General features: G+C 51.2%; 1 protein-coding gene across 1 annotated transcript in view; it reads left to right on the top strand.

Annotated features, from left to right (window-relative positions):
* Positions 1 to 19,257, top strand: part of DNAH17 (dynein axonemal heavy chain 17) — a 15,539,113-nt gene that overhangs the window by 9,926,290 nt on the left and 5,593,566 nt on the right. The window lies entirely within an intron of this gene.

The raw sequence follows: 19,257 nt of genomic DNA on the forward strand, positions 1-19,257 counted from the left end.
ACCTGTCTCGGCCTCAATCCGTCTTCCGGTGACATTTTCTAGTGAGGTGTGGTGTGTGCACCTACCTACACTAAATGACTTCTACTAGAACCTCTCAAGGAGCTGTAGTCAGGGTGTGCTAAGCCCTTATCACCTACAACTGCTAAGTTCAGTAGAACTTAAAGTATTATAAGAACTTGATTTATATGTACCTACAGGTACCTTAATGAGATCTTTCAAATGATATGTCAAGATTATATGGTAAAACAACAGCAAGCTCTTATCCCATCCGCTGCACACCAATGTGAGAAGATAGCCTGGCATGTGATGTCCACTATTCTACTGGGCACCTTGCACCAGTCTAAACGACCCTTATTGATGGTAGTTGTAAAGTCAACCTTATAGACAAGCTTTCCTAGTGGTAGCATGGACCAGCAGCCATAGGCTAAGACTTCAGAGAGCATGTGAAGCAAGCTGTTTTACCAAGTATAATCCCTTGAATACCAAATTAAAGGACACCACACAAGGTATATATCAAATATATATGTATTTATCTCTAACACAACCCCTCTGCACTCTTTATGAGGTCAGAGGTAAAAGTACATCACAAGTTACTCAATTAGCATACGATAAGTTGCACAAATACAGTTATGCCCTAGGGGCCTCACAAACCATTTACTAAAGAAGTGGTATAAGAACCACGACAGAAACAGAGAGTAGGCCTAGGGCCTAGGGAATCGCTGGGGCTACACTAAACAACCAAAGGTTAGGGAGTAGGAGGCCCACGGGAGACGCGTGCAGTGTCTAAACATAGTCGCGAGTTACCATTGACTTAAAATGGAGAACGTAAAAGTTGCAAAGTTACTGTTTAAGGGCACTTCCGGATGGACTACGACAAAAATCCCTTTAGACTAGGACACTTCGAGAGTCAAGACCCATGGGAGCACCGGAGTACTCGTGTTACCTCACCCAGGGAAGCCGGTGTGAGAAGTTGGCCTGATATGTGATGTCCACTATTCTAGTGGGCACCCTGTATCGGTCCAAACAACCCTTATGGTGATGGTTGTAAAGTCAACCTTATAGACCAGCTATCCTAGTGGTAGCATGGACAAAGCAGTCTTAGGCTAATACTTCAGAGAGCATATGACGCCAATTGTTTTACCAATAATAACCCCTTGAATACCAAATGAAAGGACACCACACAAGGTGTATATAAAATATATATGTATTTATTACTAACACAACCCCTCTGCACTCTTTATGAGGTCAGAGTTCGAGATACAGCACAAGTGACTCAATAAGCATACTATAAGTTGCACAAATACAATTCTGCCCTAGGGGCCTCACAAACCATATACTAAATAAGTGGTAGAAGAACCACTTCAGAACAGGTGAATAGGCCTAGGGCCTAGGGAATCTCTGGGACTAGGTTGACCTGTCCCAGGACACACCCGCGCCGCACGGCCATCAGCTGTTGCGTGTGCTCCTCGCCTCGCTGCCGCCCGCAGAGCCCGCCTCGCTGATCCCGACCCTCTGTCTCGCTGATCCCGACCCTCCGCCGTATCTGCGTGTGCTGTCTAATCTTTTTCCCCATTTGTGCCGTTTTATATCTTTTTGTTCCCACTTGTGCTGTTTACTCTTTCTTGGTTTCCCATTTGTGCTGTTAATCTTTCTTCCCCATTTGAGTTATTGACATTGGCATTTTTGTTCTCCCAGTGCTGTGTTTGTATTGTTATTAGCCCCATGTGCCTGCCCGCCCCGCTCCCCGCTTCCCGCAGCCGTGCTAGCAGCCACGCCCCCTTTTCCTTCTGAGCCCTCCCCGCCTCCCAGCTTCTCCTCCCTCCCTCCCACTTGGCCATAAATGGCGACCGCTCGGCGCAGGTGAGTGTGACCTGTCCCAGGACCCCCCCGCGTCGCACGGCCACCAGCTGTTGCGTGTGCTCCTCGCCTCGCTGCTGCCCGCAGAGCCCACCTTGCTGATCCCGACCCTCTGTCTCGCTGATCCCGACCCTCCGCCGTATCTGCGTGTGCTGTCTAATCCTTTTCCCCATTTGTGCTGTTTTATATCTTTTTGTTCCCACTTGTGCTGTTTACTCTTTCTTGGTTTCCCATTTGTGCTGTTAATCTTTCTTCCCCATTTGAGTTATTGACATTGGCATCTTTGTTCTCCCAGTGCTGTGTTGTATTGTTATTAGCCCCCTGTGCCTGCCCGCCCCGCTCCCCGCTTCCTGCCGCCGTGCTAGCGGCCACGCCCCCTTTTCCTTCTGTGCCCTCCCCGCTCCCGCCTCCCAGCTGCTCCTCCCTCCCTCCCACTTCGCCATAAATGGCGACCGCGCGGACGCGCAGCGGTCACGCGCAGCGGGGGTGCTGATTGTGCGCCAAAGGTAAGCCCGTCTGCGCCCGTCCGCGCCTGGACCGCGCCCAGCGCCAGGACCCCTGGACCCCACCGATGCAAGACGACCCGACAGACCTACGGCGCCGCCGCCCTCAACGCACTCAATGCCGGCCGGAACCCCGCCTGCTGCTGGGCCGCCCCGAAACGCTTCCACGGACCCTTCACCTGCACAACCTGCAAGTTCACCTGCCTCCGACCTTGCACGCACCCGCCAAGCCAAACCCCAGCAGCGACCTCAAGTGCATCCTGCTCAACACCCGCTCCGTCTACAGACACGCCGTCGAACTCTGGAACCTGCTCGACACAACATCACCAGACGTCGGGTTCCTCACTGAAACATGGATGAACGCCTCCTCAGCCCCGACATCGCCATCGCCATCCCGGATGGATACAAGATCATCAGGAGGGACCGCGTCAACCAGACTGGGGGAGGCATCACCATCGTCCACAAGAACACCATCCGCATCACGACCGACGCCGACAACACATACACCGCCGCCGAACACCTCCACTTCCAGACCCACACCGACCCAAAGACAACCCTCAGAGGCACCCTCATTTACAGACCCCCAGGACCACGCACACAATTCAGCGAAGACTTCACGGACTTCATCAGCCCACATGCCCTCCCCTCCGCCAACTACATCCTCCTGGGGGACCTCAACTTCCACCTGGAGAACAACAAGGACCGCAACACCCTCACAATGCTGGACAACCTCGCCAACCTCGGACTCAAGCAACTGGTCAACACCCCCACCCACTACGCCGGCCACACGCTGGATCCCGTCTTCTCATCCAGCAAGCACATCGTCTTCAGCCACTCCACCGGACTTTACTGGACAGACCACAGCTGCGTCCACTTCAGCTTCAGAAAAACCACTATTCACCACCACCCACAGCAGGTTCCTCACAGAAGCTGGAGCAAGATCACCGCTGACCAACTCACCACCTCCCTCAGCCAGAACCCACCTGCCAGCACACCGGACCCCAACGAAGCAGCCCGCAACTTCACGCAGTGGCTGACCACCTGCACCAACGACCTCGCACCACTGAACAACCCTCCCAGCAAACCCAGAAGCAAGAAGGCCCCCTGGTTCACCGACGAACTCAAGGACTCCAAGAAGACCTGCCACACCCTCGAGAAAGCCTGGCTCCTCGACCAGACCACTGACAACATGACCGCCCTCAAACACGCCACCTGCAAGCACCACCAGCTCATCCGCGCCACCAAGAAGAAATCACTGAAGGATCGACTAGACAACAACGCCCCCGACAGCAAGGAACTCTTCAGCATTGTCAAGGAGTTCTCCAACCCCAACACCGGCAACAACAACATCACCCCATCACAAGATCTCTGCGACTCCCTCGCCTCGTTCTTCCACCACAAGATTGCCGACATCCACAACGGCTTCGACGCACCATCCCCGCACCCAACCGTCAAACCAACGCACCCCACCGCCACCCTCCGCACCTGGACAGCAGTGACCACCGAAGACACAGCCCGCACGATGAACACATTCCACTCCAGATCTCCGACTGACCCCTGCCCCCACCACGTCTTCAACAAGGCCGATTCCACCATCGCACCCCAGCTCCGAGACATCATCAACACCTCCTTCGACACCGCCACCTTCCCGGAGAGCTGGAAGCATGCCGAGCTCAGCGCCCTACTGAAGAAACCAACAGCGGACCCCAGCGACCTCAAAAACTTCCGCCCCATCTCGCTCCCCCCTTTTCCTGCCAAAGTCATCGAGAAGATCGCCAACAGACAGCTTGCCGCCTTCCTCGAGACGAATTGATCCCTCGACCCCTCGCAGTCCGGTTTCAGAGCCAACCACAGCACCGAGACCGCCCTCATCACAGCCACTGACGACATCCGAGCCCTTCTCGACAACAGGGAAACAGCGGCTCTCATCCTCCTGGACCTCTCCGCCGCGTTCAACACTGTCTGCCACCGCACCCTAGTCCAACGCCTCAGCAACACCGGCATCCAAGAGAAGGCATTGAAGTGGATCATCTCGTTCCTCGCTGGAAGAACACAGAGAGTCCGCCTCCCCCCGTTTCGTTCCGAGGCCACCGAAGTCATCTGCGGCGTCCAGCAAGGATCGTCAATCAGCCCCACCCTCTTCAACGTCTATATGAGACCTCTCGCAGCCATCGCACGCCAACACAACCTCAACATCATCTCCTACGCCGACGACACCCAGCTGATCCTCTCCCTCACCAGAGACCCCGACACTGCCAGAACCAGCCTCCACGAAGGGATGAAAGACGTCGCCGAGTGGATGAAGAACAGCCGCCTGAAACTGAACTCAGACAAGATGGAAGTCCTCATCCTAGGACCATCACCCTCCGCCTGGGACGACTCCTGGTGGTCCCCAGCCCTGGGCAACACCCCCAAGCCGACAGACCACGCACGCAACCTGGGCTTCATCCTGGGCTCCTCCCTCTCGATGACCAGACAAGTCAACGCCATCTCCTCTTCATGCTTTCACACCCTCCGCATGCTCCGCAAGATGTTCCGATAGATCCCGATCGAAACCAGGAAGACAGTCACCCAGGCCCTCGTCACCAGCCGGCTGGACTACGGAAACACCCTCTACGCCGGAACTACAGCCAAGCTACAGAAAAGACTCCAACGCATCCAGAACGCCTCCGCCCGACTCATCCTGGACATCCCTCGACGCAGCCACATCTCCGGCCACCTGAGGAACCTGCACTGGCTCCCCGTCAACAAGAGGATCACGTTCAAGCTCCTCACCCACGCACACAAGTCTCTCCACAACCTGGGCCCCAAGTACCTCAACGACCGCCTGACCTTCCACACGCCCACCCGCCAGCTACGGTCCGCTAGCCTCGCCCTCGCCGCCGTACCACGCATCCGAAGAGCCACCGCCGGAGGCAGATCCTTCTCCTACCTGGCGGCCAAGACATGGAACTCCCTCCCCATCCACCTTCGGCTGACCCAGGACCACCTCGCCTTCAGGAGACAACTCAAGACCTGGCTGTTTGAGCAGTAGCAGCCCCCTTCCCCCAAGCGCCTTGAGACCCTTCCGGGTGAGTAGCGCGCTATACAAGTGGTATGATTGATTGATTGATTGATTGATTGAACAACCACAGGTTTGGAAGTAGGAGTCTCACAGGATGCGTGTGCAGTGTCTAAACACACACGCGAGTTCTCATGGACTTTCAATGGGAACATAAAAGTTAGAAACAAGTTGATTTCGGACAGTCCAGGTGGACTTGCGAGGAAACCCAGTTAAAACAGGACACTTGGATAGTTATTACCCACGGGAGTACCGGAGTACTCAAGTTACCTCACCCAGGGAAGCCGGGTGCATAGGTGTGAAGTAGTGTCGGGTTTCGTCGTCGATTCCTATGGAGAGCTGCAAGAAGATGCTGCAGGCGACCAGGAGGAAGATGTCCGGATGGATCCAAGGGTGGATCGGAGAAGTGAAGAACTTGAAAGCAGAGGGGACAGAGTCTGGGTCACTAGCCAGTGACCAGGAAGGAACCAGGAAGGAACCAGGCGATGTCGAGCTGCAAACAGGTGAAGAAGTGAAGCTTGTGTCTGCAGCCACGTGGACCAGGAGGCGTTGACGATGACCAGGAGCTGGATAAGGACTGTCCCATGAAGGCTCTCGCTGTATGTGGTGTTGGCTTCCGGATTGGAGTCAAAAAGCCTTGGCAAAGCCAACCCATGCAGGAAGTAAAGATCGGCTTCTTGTACAGACCAGCAAGGTCTGTAGAGCTTCCCCTTTACAGGAAAGCAAGAGCAGGCCCAGAGCAACCAGGCAAGCAGCGTTGTTTCAAAATGGAGTCTTCAAGATGGCCACTAGCCAGTGGGCTTGCAACCGCAAAGATGCGTCAAGAGAAAATGCAAGAGCAGGCCCCACGCGGCACTCGTGGAGTGTAGAGGGTTGAGCTTCAGTGCACTCACGACTCAGGGTTGGGGCTTCTCAACTCCCAATGCACAACTTCGAGGATGCCTCAGAAGCTGCACAATTTAGCAAAAAGCAAAATGGACAGGTGTCCAGTACCAGGTCTCTCGTGTATGCCACGGGTCTCAGCTTTGCTGGAAATGTGGGTCGGGTCTGAGAAGTCTGGAAGTCCAGTCCTGTGAAGCAGAGTCATCAGGATCCTTCAGGAGCGTCGACAAAGCAAACTGGCAGTTCGCTAGGTGGTGCCTGTTTGCACAGGGTGGTCACTCCTTGACCACAAGGGAGATTCTTTAGTCTCCTACTTGCAGTTGAATGTCGAAGGTCCAGAGTTTTGTTTCAGAGTTTCGTTCAGGATAATCTAAAGTCTCTAGACTCAGCTCCTAGCTTTATACTGATTAAAGGGGCTGGATTACCTACTAGGTCCCTCCTATGGGTGGGACCAGGGAAGGGGGTGGTTACACACCTTTCCCTTTATCCAGTTTCGCTCCAGAGCTGGGGCTAGAGTGCCCCAGCAACTGGTTTGAACCGGGCTATGCATGGAGCACCTGGTGTGCCCCAGGCAGTGTCTCATTTCATTCAACCCACCCTGCCCCAATACACTATAGCCTGTCTGGGGAGGTGCTAGCACCTCCCAAGGCAGGAAATCTATTGTCCAGGCCTCCTTCGCTGGAAGGGCTCCCAGCTGCAGGAGGTCAGACTTGTGTCTGTGGCAGCAGCATCCATTTTGTGATGCTGAGGCTCTGTTTAACTTGAACCTGGTAAAGCTACAACTACATGTCTTCTCCCTCTAGAAGGGTGGAATGCTACCCCCGTCACCAGAACTGGCGAGGAGGTAGTATTCCAAAGCGTATGACACCTTACACAACATGTTTTGATAAAGCCAAACCAAAGTTAGCATTAACCGCGAGGATTATAATGCACATAAGAGTATATGGTATGGCTATATCATAGAACAGCTATAAGGAGATGGTTTCGAAAGCTACAGACAGGCTCAGCTCATGCTAGAGCACCATCTCACATAAAATCAAGCCTCCAGGATTGTTAAGGCCTGCCATAGGAGTGACTTAAAGGTATATATGTGTCTATATGTAATGGTAGGTATAGGGATACTATACCTAAGCAAGGGGTGATTACATGACCTTGCCCCAGCTGAGTGATCAGCCAGTTGAGTCTATGTGGATGGCCAGCCAGGGGTGGCATAATACATGCTGCAGCCCCTGGTAGGCCTTGGATGCACCTATGCCCTGGGTATCTATAGTACTTTTTACAGGGGCTCATAAGGAGACCCAATATCCAATTGGAGATGTACCTAACATACATGGAGTCCATTTTACAGTGAGAGCAGATAGCCTGGGGCCCTGATTAGCAGGATCCCAGGCCAACTAAGTCGAAAACCAGCTAAACACTAGGCAAAAAGTTGAGGTAACCATATAGTCAGATACCCACCTTCCTACAAAGTCCCCTGATAGTAACAGACATGTACGATGGCGCGGCTGCCACCAAAGGTACTCCTACAGTGGATCTGGGATAGCCCAAAGCAAATCTGCCCTGGATGGTCGATCCCACCCTCACCCAGGGGCTCACCCAGCCACCCCTTTCACGTTCCTCGGGGCCCTCCGAACAAAGTGTGGAGAAAGGAAATTGAAAATTGGGGGAGAAACTCAGTTAAGGGAGGAGAGAGAGGGCAGGAAGAGAAGTGGTAAAACAAAATGAGATACTGGGATGAGCCAAATTATGAAATCTCATCACCGGTACCCGGAGTCACATGCAGCATCTTAACACTACCACTGTGAGATGTGTCTGAGTCCGAACCGCCGGACCCTCTCTCCTATCCAGAGCCTCGCTCCATTGATGATCCGTGTCCCTGCAACATGGCTGCCTCTGCCTGTAGTGTCTCTGCTCTGTCTTTTTCCGTTTGCGAGGGAGTCAGCCTCTTTGGATGCTCCCATCTCAGTCGCCTTCGATCTCTCCTCTCCCATCTCTGTCCTCCAGGAGGAGTCGTTAGATTTTTCGTTGCAGGTGGACTGTTCATTTTATAGCTTTCAATCTAATCCCATGCTGCTCTGGGATCATCACAGAAGTGTGTCCACCCTTCAAGAATTATCTGTAGACGGGCTGGTAATATCAACGAGTACTGAATCACTTCCTCCCGCAAAGCCCTCTTAACCTCAAGGAAGGAGGTGCGACGCCGCGGAACCTCCAAAGGGACGGTAAGGGACGACGGTTGCAGCATCTCCCGACCTCGCTTGGCGCCTACATACATACTTTGAGCAGAAGCGCTGCTGCATTCTGTTTTAGCGTATGTTTAAAATTGAATTGCTAATTTTAAAACTCCCTACACTGACCCCGCACTGATCGTGTTTTTAAAATTGATTTGATAAATTTTAAAACTCCCAGCACTGACCCCGAACAGACCGTGTTTTTAAAATTGAATTGCTAATTTTAAAAGTACCCAGCGCTAAGTGTGGCCGAAGTGGAAATTGTTAGTGATTTTAACTTACTGCTGTTTGCACTCGCGCTTTGACGGGGCTCAGAGGGGCTCCCACTGCATTTCCAGCTGTCTGTGCCCAATACTCAAGCCTGCTCGCCCCGGTCCGACTCGGTAGCCTATACCGTTGAGCGGAGGGCGGGGCAGGTAAGAGCAAGACACGCCCAGGAAGGCGAGCAGTTAGCGCTCCAGCTCTCCACTTTACAGGGCTATTTAGGCTGCAAGGAGGCACCGGACACTTGCAGTAAGGGACGACGGTGGCAGCATCTCCCGACCCCGCTTGGCGCCTACATACATACTTTGAGCGGAAGCGCTGCTGCATACTGTTTTAGCGTATGTTTAAAATTGAATTGCTAATTTTAAAACTCCCAGCACTGACCCCGCACTGATCGTGTTTTTAAAATTGATTTGATAAATTTTAAAACTCCCAGCACTAACCCCAAACAGACCGTGTTTTTAAAATTGAATTGCTAATTTTAAAAGTACCCAGCGCTAAGTGTGGCCGAAGTGGAAATTGTTAGTGATTTTAACTTACTGCTGTTTGCACTCGTGCTTTGACGGGGCTCAGAGGGGCTCCCACTACATTTGCGGCTGTCTGTGCCCAATACTCAAGCCTGCCCGCCCTGGTCCGACTCGGTAGCCTATACCGTTGAGCGGAGGGTGGGGCAGGTAAGAGCAAGACACGCCCAGGAAAGCGAGCGGTTAGCGCTCCAGCTCTCCACTTTACAGGGCTATTTAGGCTGCAAGGAGGCACCGGACACTTGCGGTAAGGGACGACGGTGGCAGCATCTCCCGACCCCGCTTGGCGCCTACATACATACTTTGAGCGAAAGCGCTGCTGCATACTGTTTTAGCGTATGTTTAAAATTGAATTGCTAATTTTAAAACTCCCAGCACTGACCCCGCACTGATCGTGTTTTTAAAATTGATTTGATACATTTTAAAACTCCCAGCACTGACCCCGAACAGACCGTGTTTTTAAAATTAAATTGCTAATTTTAAAAGTACCCAGCGCTAAGTGTGGCCGAAGTGGAAATTGTTAGTGATTTTAACTTACTGCTGTTTGCACTCGCACTTTGACGGGGCTCAGAGGGGCTCCCACTGCATTTCCGGCTGTCTGTGCCCAATACTCAAGCCTGCCCGCCCCGGTCCGACTCGGTAGCCTATACCGTTGAGCGGAGGGCGGGGCAGGTAAGAGCAAGACACGCCCAGGAAGGCGAGCGGTTAGCGCTCAAGCTCACCACTTTACAGGGCTATTTAGTCCCTCGTCGGCCCTAGCGCTCAGCTGTTTGCGCGCAGAGGGGCGCCTTAGCCAGCGCCGAAGACAAGCCAAAGACCAGCCCGTCTGCGCCCGTCCGTGACAGGACAGGGCCAGGGGCTGGAGGCTATGGCGCTACCCACCCACTCATGGAGAACTTACTCCTCACAGGTATTACTAGGGATCCAAAGCCATTTACCTATGGGGTGTGATAACAGGGTGGAGGGAAGTTTAGAGGGCCCGTTTGCCTGTCGTTACTGCAAAGTTCAATTCCAGATATTAGCTGGAGTCAGAAACACCTCCGATAATCACCCGGAGTGTTCCCACACGACAAGGCGATACTCGCCCACAACTCTACCCCGACAAACAATAAGGGCACCAGTATACTACGGGGAAATAAGAACTTATTATGTAATATCAGATCGCTACCTAAACACGCCATAGAGGTATGGGATCTGATTTCATCAGAGGAACCCGACCTATGCTTCCTGACGGAAACGTGGCTCAAACCCCACTCAGTCCCGGCCATAACTCTAGGAATCCCAGTGGGATACAAAATTATCAGGTTAGATCGTCCCACTAAAACTGGTGGGGGGATCGCGATTGTCCATAAGCAAGAAATTAATGTTACTGTGCTGGACGAGCTGTGTACCCCCGAGTTAGAACTCCTGATTTTTAAAATTAACATTTTGTCTAAAAAGAGTAGAAAGGGAGCATTGGTCTACCGCCCCGCCCGGTCCGTGCACCAATCTATCTGTCACGTTGGTAGAGTAATTGGCACCCCATGTACATGGCAATACCGACTTCCTACTCTTAGGAGACTTTAATGTCCAAAGTGAGTTAGAAAATTGTAACGAGGTGCAAACATTAATGGCGGACCTTAACTCACTGGGTCTAAAGCAGATAAATAGCGGCCCAACTGATCAGGCGGGACACACCTTAGACTCAGTCTTAACCAACTCCCCACAGGTCGAGTGTCTACCCCCCTATCAAGTAGAATGGACAGACCATTTTATCATTGAATTTTATACTCCCACTCCCATTTCGCATGGTACTGGACAGATTGCCTTACCCAGTAAAAGAAGACCATGGCATAAACTGACCCAGAAAGCCTTTAAAAAGAGATACGTAGCCCCCTACTCCCAGCGCTAGTGAGAGTATTGAAAACGCTCTGAGCAAATATGAAGGGATGGTACTTGAAACTATAGATGAGATCATTCCATTAAAAACCTTTAAGCCCAGACCTGCACACAAACAGGAAATCTGGTTTTCGGAGCATCTAAGGTCGCTCAAACAGGCTACTAGGAAATTAGAGAAGAAATGGAGGGCTTCCCGTCAAGACAGAGACAAACAACTTTACAGGAACTCCTTGACAGTATATCACATAGCTATTCGCGCTGCGCGAATAAATCATGTTGCATCACAACTATCGGCGGCTGGCAATAACCCGAAAGTATTGTATCAAATCTTACAGACATTCACGAAACCAGCAGCTTGTGAGAGTCCAGAAGTGGCATCGCAGCAACTATGTGATGACACCTCTCTGTTCTTTACAAAAAAAATCGATGCAATTTATGACAAAATTATTCACTCTAACCAAACCAGTAGGAATGATAATGCCCCATTTTTAAGTATGGAAGTACAATCTCCTGCTACTCACTCTCTCTCTGTATTCCCCCCTATCTCGATTGAGGAGGTATTATCACTTATCACACCGATAAAGAGTGGCTGTCCAATGGACACTATTCCTGCGCGTTTTATGCCTACACTTGCGAATGAATTGGGACCTGCGATCTAGAGGCTAGTAAACCTCTCGCTAAGCACAGGAGAGGTTCCGCTAGGATGGAAGAAGGCGTTGGTTAGGCCGCTCAGGAAAAACACAGCAATCCCCTGGACTGAGCTAGCCAACCTTAGGCCAATATCCCTGCTCCCTTTTTCTAGGCAAACTTATTGAAAAGCTTGTTAATAGACACCTGTCTAATTACATCGAATTTGCAGGAGGGCTAGACTATTCACAATCGGGTTTCAGGCCAAAACACAGTACCGAGACTACCCAGATGTCTGTCGCAGACGATCTACATATGTACCAGGATAAAGGCCACTCCGTTATCCTGGTACTGTTGGATCTGTCTGCGGCATTCGACACCGTGTAACATTCCTTCTTGACTGCCAGGCTAGCTAACATCGGCCTGAAGCACGAGGCACTGGCATGGTGGAGGAGTTTCCTAACAAACCGCACCCAGCGAGTGACAATGGGTGCTTACCGGTCAGAGGAGGTTGAAATTTCCAAAGGGGTGCCACAGGGCTCATGTTTGATCCCTACGCTCTTTAGCATCTATGTGGCACCCGTGGCTAACATCATGAGAACTTATGGATTCATCCCGGTATCCTACGCGGATGACACTCAACTCCTCTTTCCCTTCAAGTCCCTTACCACCGAGGTTAGGAACTCCTTTTCCCAGGGTATGAAAGCAGTGGCACACTGGATGTCGTCCAACTACTTGCAATGCAACGTTGGAAAGACAGAAGTCATGCAGTTTGGTGAAGCTAAACTTCTCTGGACTCCGGACTGGTGGCCACAAGACCTAGGCCCAGTACCTGAGCCCAAACAAATAGTTAAAAATCTGGGAGTCCGATTAGATCAAGAACTTACACTCAAACAGCATGGCAACCAGGTGGTGGGAGCCTGCTTTCATGTTATTGTCCTGTTACGAAAAATCTTCCCCTTACTACCGGATGCAACTAGAAGAACGTTGGTACAGGCACTGGTCCTGAGTCGAATAGACTGTTGTAATGGCCTGCTCCTGTCTGCTAACGAGGGAGTCATGACAAGACAACAGGTGGTTCAGAACACGGCAGCTCGCCTGGTTCTGAACGCCCCCCCTCGTACGCCCTCCAAACCACTGCTGACTAAGTTGCACTGGTTATCAGTCAAACAGAGGGCCAAGTTCAAAGTATGTTGCACAATACACAAAAGCCTTAACGGGCAGGGTCCAGCATACCTGACTAAAAAGTTTGTTCCATATTTACCTTTTCAGTCACTTAGGTCGAGCGAACAAGGCCTCCTCTGTGTACCTAGAGCAAAAAAAGCCAAACATGGAACCAAAGCGTTATCAGTGGCAGGACCCTCCCTATGGAATAGTCTCCCAAAGTCTCTCAGGCTATGTGTAGAACATCTTCCATTTAGAAAACAACTTAAGACCTTCTTATTCCTGTAGGAGAGTAGGGTCTGCAATCCTATGATCACCCAGATTTTTTGCTTTTGTTTCACTGGTTTACGACTTTCCCTGGCTGTGGGCCTGCCAATCAGACCCACAGCCTAGCTGTTCTCTCACTAAATTGACGTGTGTACCTTAGGTGCATTATCCAATTGGAACTGGGCCACCTTATCAGACCCTGTAACTCAGGCCATAGGTGTACCCAGGGCCTACCAGGGGCTGAAGCATGTATTATGCCACCCCTGGATGGCCATCTAAATCTGACACAACTGGCTGCATGACAGCTGGGGCAAGGTGGTGTAATCACCCTTTGCTTTAGATATAGTATACCTATATCTAACCCTAAAAATGGACACTCAGATTCCTATCAGTCACTCCTATGGCAGGCCTTGACAATCCTGAAGGCAGAGTGCTTGGAATCGTGTGAAATGGTGCTCTGGCATGAGCTGAGCCCGCTTGCAGCTTGCGGAACCAAGTCCTAATAGCTGTTCCATGATAACGCATACCATATACTCTTAAGTGCATTATAATCCTCGCGGTTAAATGCTATCTTTGGTATTGCTTTATCAAAACATGTCGAGTAAGGTGTCATACGAATTGGAATACTAACCCCTCGCCAATTCTGGCGACGGGGTTAGCATTCCACCCTTCTAGAGGGACACGACATGTATGTAACTGTGAACCCCGGTTAAAGTTAAACGAAGCCTCAGCTCCACAAAATGGATGCTGCCACCACAGACACGAGTCTGACCTCCTGCTGCTGGGAGTCCTTCCAGCGAGGAGAGCTTGGACAAAGGGTTTCCTGTCAGGGGCGGTGCTAGCACCATCCCAGACAGGGTTTTGTGTATCCTGGGTAGGCAGGGCTTTACAGGAAGGTGACTGCAGAGTGGCACCCCGGTGCTCACTACGCATCTGCCGGCTAGAACCAGTTCCAGGGGCACACCAGCCCCTGGCCTGGGGAAAGTCCGGCATGGGAGAGGGGTGTAACCACCCCACTTCCTGGTCCCACCCCTAGGGCAGGACCTAGTCGCGTACCCACCCCTTTCTTTAGGATAAAGGCAGGAGCGGGGACCCTTCCAATTAGATCATCTTTGAATCAAGAAACTACTTTCTACGAAAGGAACTCTCGACTTCTTCTCAAGATTTCTCCCTTGTGGCTAAGGAGTAGTCACCCTGCATCCACAGGCACCATCTAAGAACTCTGCGGTTTGCTGCACGTCGTTCCTCAGGAATCCGACCGACCAGCACAACGAGACCCGGCTTCCCTGGCACCTCTGACCTCTACCTACCTCTACAGCTAAGCTGAGAACCGTAGGTGCGACGAGACCTCGAGGGACCGGCCATCATCAGAACTGCACGACTTCTATCCAGCACGACCGCCGAGGGATCCTCTGGTGAGTGCTTAGGGTTCCAAGAAGCCCCGACCCTGAGCAGCTCCAGCACCAAAGTCCAGCCTCCCAGCATCTCCACGATCTGCGTGGGGCCCTTCTGCTTTTTGCTGCTCACCGCGTTGTTTGGCTACTAGCCCGCTGGCTTGTGGCCTTCTTAACAACGCCCGACGACATCACTGCTGCTGGTCTGGTTGCTCCAGACTGGCCCTTGCTCCCTTCCAAAAGAGGAGCACCCCGGACCCTCCTGGTCCACTCCAGACGCCATTTTAGGTCCACCGCGTGGGCTTGAATTTGCCAAGACTTGTTGCCCCAATCCTGGGTCCAGCGACGTCGACAGCATCAACCATCGTGGGACAGCTCGCACCTCCATCCTGGTCGCCGACAACGCCTCCTGGTCCGTAAGATCTGCAGAGCACAGCGTCGCCCACTCACCTAGTCGAGGTGACTACCATCCGGTACCCTCCTGGTGCCACCTGACTACTGGCTAGTAGTCACGAACTTGGTCCCCTCTGCTTTCAGGTGTCATCCATCTTCGATCCAGGCTTGGATCAACTCGAACTATCTTCACTGGTCGCCTGCCAGCAACTTCTTTCTTCAGGCCCCTGGTTCGTCTACGAGGATTCCCGACGTCTTTTGAGACCTATGCAGCTGCAGCCCCTGGGCTAGGTAACTTCGGCATTTCGGTGCCCCAGCATAGCCTCACTATCCAAGGGTCAGGATCCACTGTCGTTTTCGATCTACCTTATCGGGTTCGCCCGAAAACACTAACTTTGTCTTTACTAGCTCCCATAGACTTTGTCCCGCATCCCGCGTGAGAGTGCACACTCTGCACCCGAGTCCCCTAGGCCTCCTACTAGTAATCTGAAGGTTCAGTAACGTAGTCCTAGCGATTACAAAGCCTATTAGTCCAGTACTTACCTGCAAGTAATTTCGCATTCCACTTCCATAGTATATGGTTTTCCGTGCCCCTCGGGCATTTGTGTAAATTGTACAACTTGAAGTATTTTCATAAGAGTTTTGTTGTGTGCTTAGTACCATGTCCTCATAAAGAGTACAGGGCTGTTGTGATCTAAATAAATACACTGTTTATTTTCATAACACTTGTGTGGTGTCCTTTCACTTGGTGTTCAAGGGGTATATGTGATGGTATAACAGCTGGCTTAACAAGCCCTCTAGAGTTTAGCCCGAAGACTGCTCGTATCCACGCTACTAGGATAGCTGGTCTATAAGGTTGACTTACAACCAATCACCATAAGGGTTGTTTGGACTGATACAAAGTGCTCACTAGAATAGTGAACATTATATATCAGGCCAACTTCTCACATTGGTGAGCAGCGGTTGGGATTTGAGCTTGCTGTTGTTTTACCACACGTATCCTAAGAATATCTTGTGAAAGATCACATAAGTACTTCAGGTACATATAACTTAGCTTAGAATACTCTGAGTTCTACTGAACCAGCTGTTGTAGCTCCTCAAGGCTTAGCACACCTTGGCTACAACTCTTAGCAAGGGATCAGTAGGCAAACATATAGTGTAGGTAGGTGCATCACTTACACCACACTAGAATCAGCATGTCAGACAAAGGAGGAAACTCTGAGTCTCCCCTTGTGTCAGTGGACCCTCCACAGGTCACTTCCAGATATGCTGCTCTTAGCTTCCAGGAGATGAGACAAGTGTGTACCTCCAGGAAACTAAATCAGGGGTCTAACCCCACAATCCCATTCCTGATTGGTCTCTTAGAGACTTATGATGCCAGGAGGGCTGGTAACCCAGACCCTTCTAATCCAGATGGGAACATGCCCCCCCTAGAGGGAACCTCAGGTGACCCTGACAATATCCATCTCTCTGCAGAAGGTGAAGAGGAGGATGAGGATCTAGAGCCATCTGAGGACGAGGCAGACAAAGGTCCAGAAGTAGTTAGCCAGCTAACTAGGGACAACTTAAGCAGGCATGAAAATGGTACTAGGAGACCCCTGGGGCCCCTCTCAGGCCAGCTTAACATTGGGAATGGACGAGTTAGGTCTCTATCAAGAGGCTCTAACAGATCCATTCGAACCAATGGCTCTCAGGCCTCTTCTCACAGAGGGATGACATCCCCTCAGAGGAGAGTGTATGAGGCCAAAGTGAGGGAAGTCAATCTGAGGATTGAAAGGGAAGAACTTGCCCTGGCCAAAGAGAGACTTGCGTTTGCTAGAGAGCAAGAATTGAGTGGGACAAATCCCACTGGTGGCAGCATTCCCCCAAGGGAAAACAGGAGTTTAGATACTAGACACCTGAGTAAGATAGTGTCCCCCTTTAAACAAGGGGATGATATCCACAAATGGATTACTGCTTTGGAGAGGGCCTGCACTGTACAGTGTGTCCCCCAGAGTCAGTGGGCAGCTATCTTGTGGCTCTCCTTTGAAGGTAAAGGTAGAGACAAGCTCCTCACTACTAGAGCTGAGGATGCTAATAATTACCAAGTCCTGAAGAGTACACTGATAGATGGGTTTGGCCTAACCACTGAGCAGTACAGGTTGCTGTTCAGGGATACCCAGAAAACTCAGTCTGACTTTGTAGATTGTGCCACTAAGGCTTTGTAGGGCTGGTTGCTGGGCAGTAAGGTTACTGATTACACAGGATTGTATAATCTGATCATGAGGGAACAGATTTTAAACAATTGTCAGAACCAGTTGTTGCATCAGCATCTTGTTGACTCAGATCTGACCTCTCCCCAAGAATTGGGAAAGAAGGCAGACAGATGGGTCAGAACAAGAGTTAAGCAGAACCAGGGCCAGAATCAAGGTGGTCAGAAGAAAGCAGACCAGAAGGGTAAAGATTCTAAAGGTGAACAAAATGACCAGAAGTCTTCAACAGGTCCCCAACAACCCAAAGAGGGTGGGGGTCAGGCTTCCCAGAAAAAGAAGAATCAAGAAGGCCAATCTAAAAGGTGGTGCCAATACTGTAAAAGTAAAACTCACTGGTTTAGTGAGTGCACCAAGAAAGGAGGGCAGACTCCTGCTACTGCAGCCCCTAAGGCACCTGTGCCCCCTAGTACAGCCAGCAGTAGTAGTGCACCTCCCAAGGGTTTAGTTGGGTTAACCTTGGGTTCTGAGGGGTATGACAACTTAGTTGGCACACTCACTCAGGCTGTCCTTGTCTGTACAGGGGATGTGGATATATCCCCTGATTTCAGTCCCAATACTTTGGGCAAATACAGACAGACACCTTTTATCAATGGAAAAATGGCTCAGGCCTATAGGGACACTTGTGCCAGTGTCACAATGGTGACACCTAACTTTGTGGACCCTGGACAGATCATACCAGGTACAGATTTCCTGGTGACCAATGCAAGCAATGTCACTACCAGTCACAGTATGGCAATTGTTGCTTTCTCCTGGGGAGGGGTAATTGGCCAAAAGAAGGTTGTAGTTAGCTCAGACCTCCCAGTGGATTGTTTGTTGGGCAATGATTTGGAGTCATCACAATGGTCAGAAGTGGAGCATAGAACTCACATGGAGATGTTAGGCTTGCCAGCACATGTGCTTGCTGTGACTAGGTCACAGGCCAGAAGATGCCCCACTGAACAGGTGCTGGATCCTGGAACAATGGACCAGCCACCTTCCAAGAAGAAGAGCAGTAGGGTTAAGGCATTGCCTTCCCCCTTGCCCCAGGTTGAGGATCAAGTCTCAGAGGAGGCTGACCTACAGGAACTGAGGGAAACTGAGCCTAAAGAGTTTGAACTTGATCAAGTTGAATTCCTGGGCTCAGGGGGACCCTCAAGAGAAGACCTGGGGAAGGAACAATTAGACTGCCCTATCTTGAACCCCTCAGACAGCAGGCTGCTGCTGAGGCTGCTGGGAACGCCACAGGTACCCACAAGGTATACTGGGAGGATGGACTCCTGTACACTGAGGCAAGAGAGCCCAAGCCTGGCATGACCAGGAGGCTGGTTATCCCCTTGACTCAGAGAGGTTTCCTTCTTACCTTGGCCCATGAGATTCCCTTAGCAGGTCACTTAGGCCAGACAAAGACTTGGGACAGGCTTGTCTCCCACTTTCACTGGCCTCACATGAATGAGGATACCAAGGAGTTTTGTCGCTCCTGTGTCACTTGCCAAGCCAGTGGTAAGTCAGGTGGCACAACAAAGGCCCCCCTTATACCAATGCCTGTGGTGGGGGTGCCCTTTGAAAGAGTGGGGATTGACATTGTTGGTCCAATGGAACCCCAGACAGCATCAGGGCACAAGTTTATACTGGTGGTAGTGGATCATGCCACCAGGTATCCTGAAGCTATTCCCCTTAGGACCACTACAGCACCTGTTGTGGCAAGAGCCCTAGTTGGTGTGTTCTCCAGAGTGGGCTTCCCTAAGGAGGTTGTCTCTGACAGAGGTGCAAACTTCATGTCAAGCTACTTAACTGCTATGTGGAAGGAATGTGGTGTCAACTACAAGTTCACTACACCCTATCATCCACAATGCAATGGGCTTGTTGAAAGGTTCAACAGGACCCTAAAAGGGATGATTCATGGACTACCTGAAAAGCTCAGGCATAGATGGGATGTCCTGATTCCCTGCCTTTTGTTTGCTTACAGAGAGGTCCCACAGAA

Source organism: Lissotriton vulgaris, chromosome 7 (genome assembly GCF_964263255.1).
Source record: "Lissotriton vulgaris chromosome 7, aLisVul1.2, whole genome shotgun sequence".
Classification (NCBI taxonomy): domain Eukaryota; kingdom Metazoa; phylum Chordata; class Amphibia; order Caudata; family Salamandridae; genus Lissotriton; species Lissotriton vulgaris.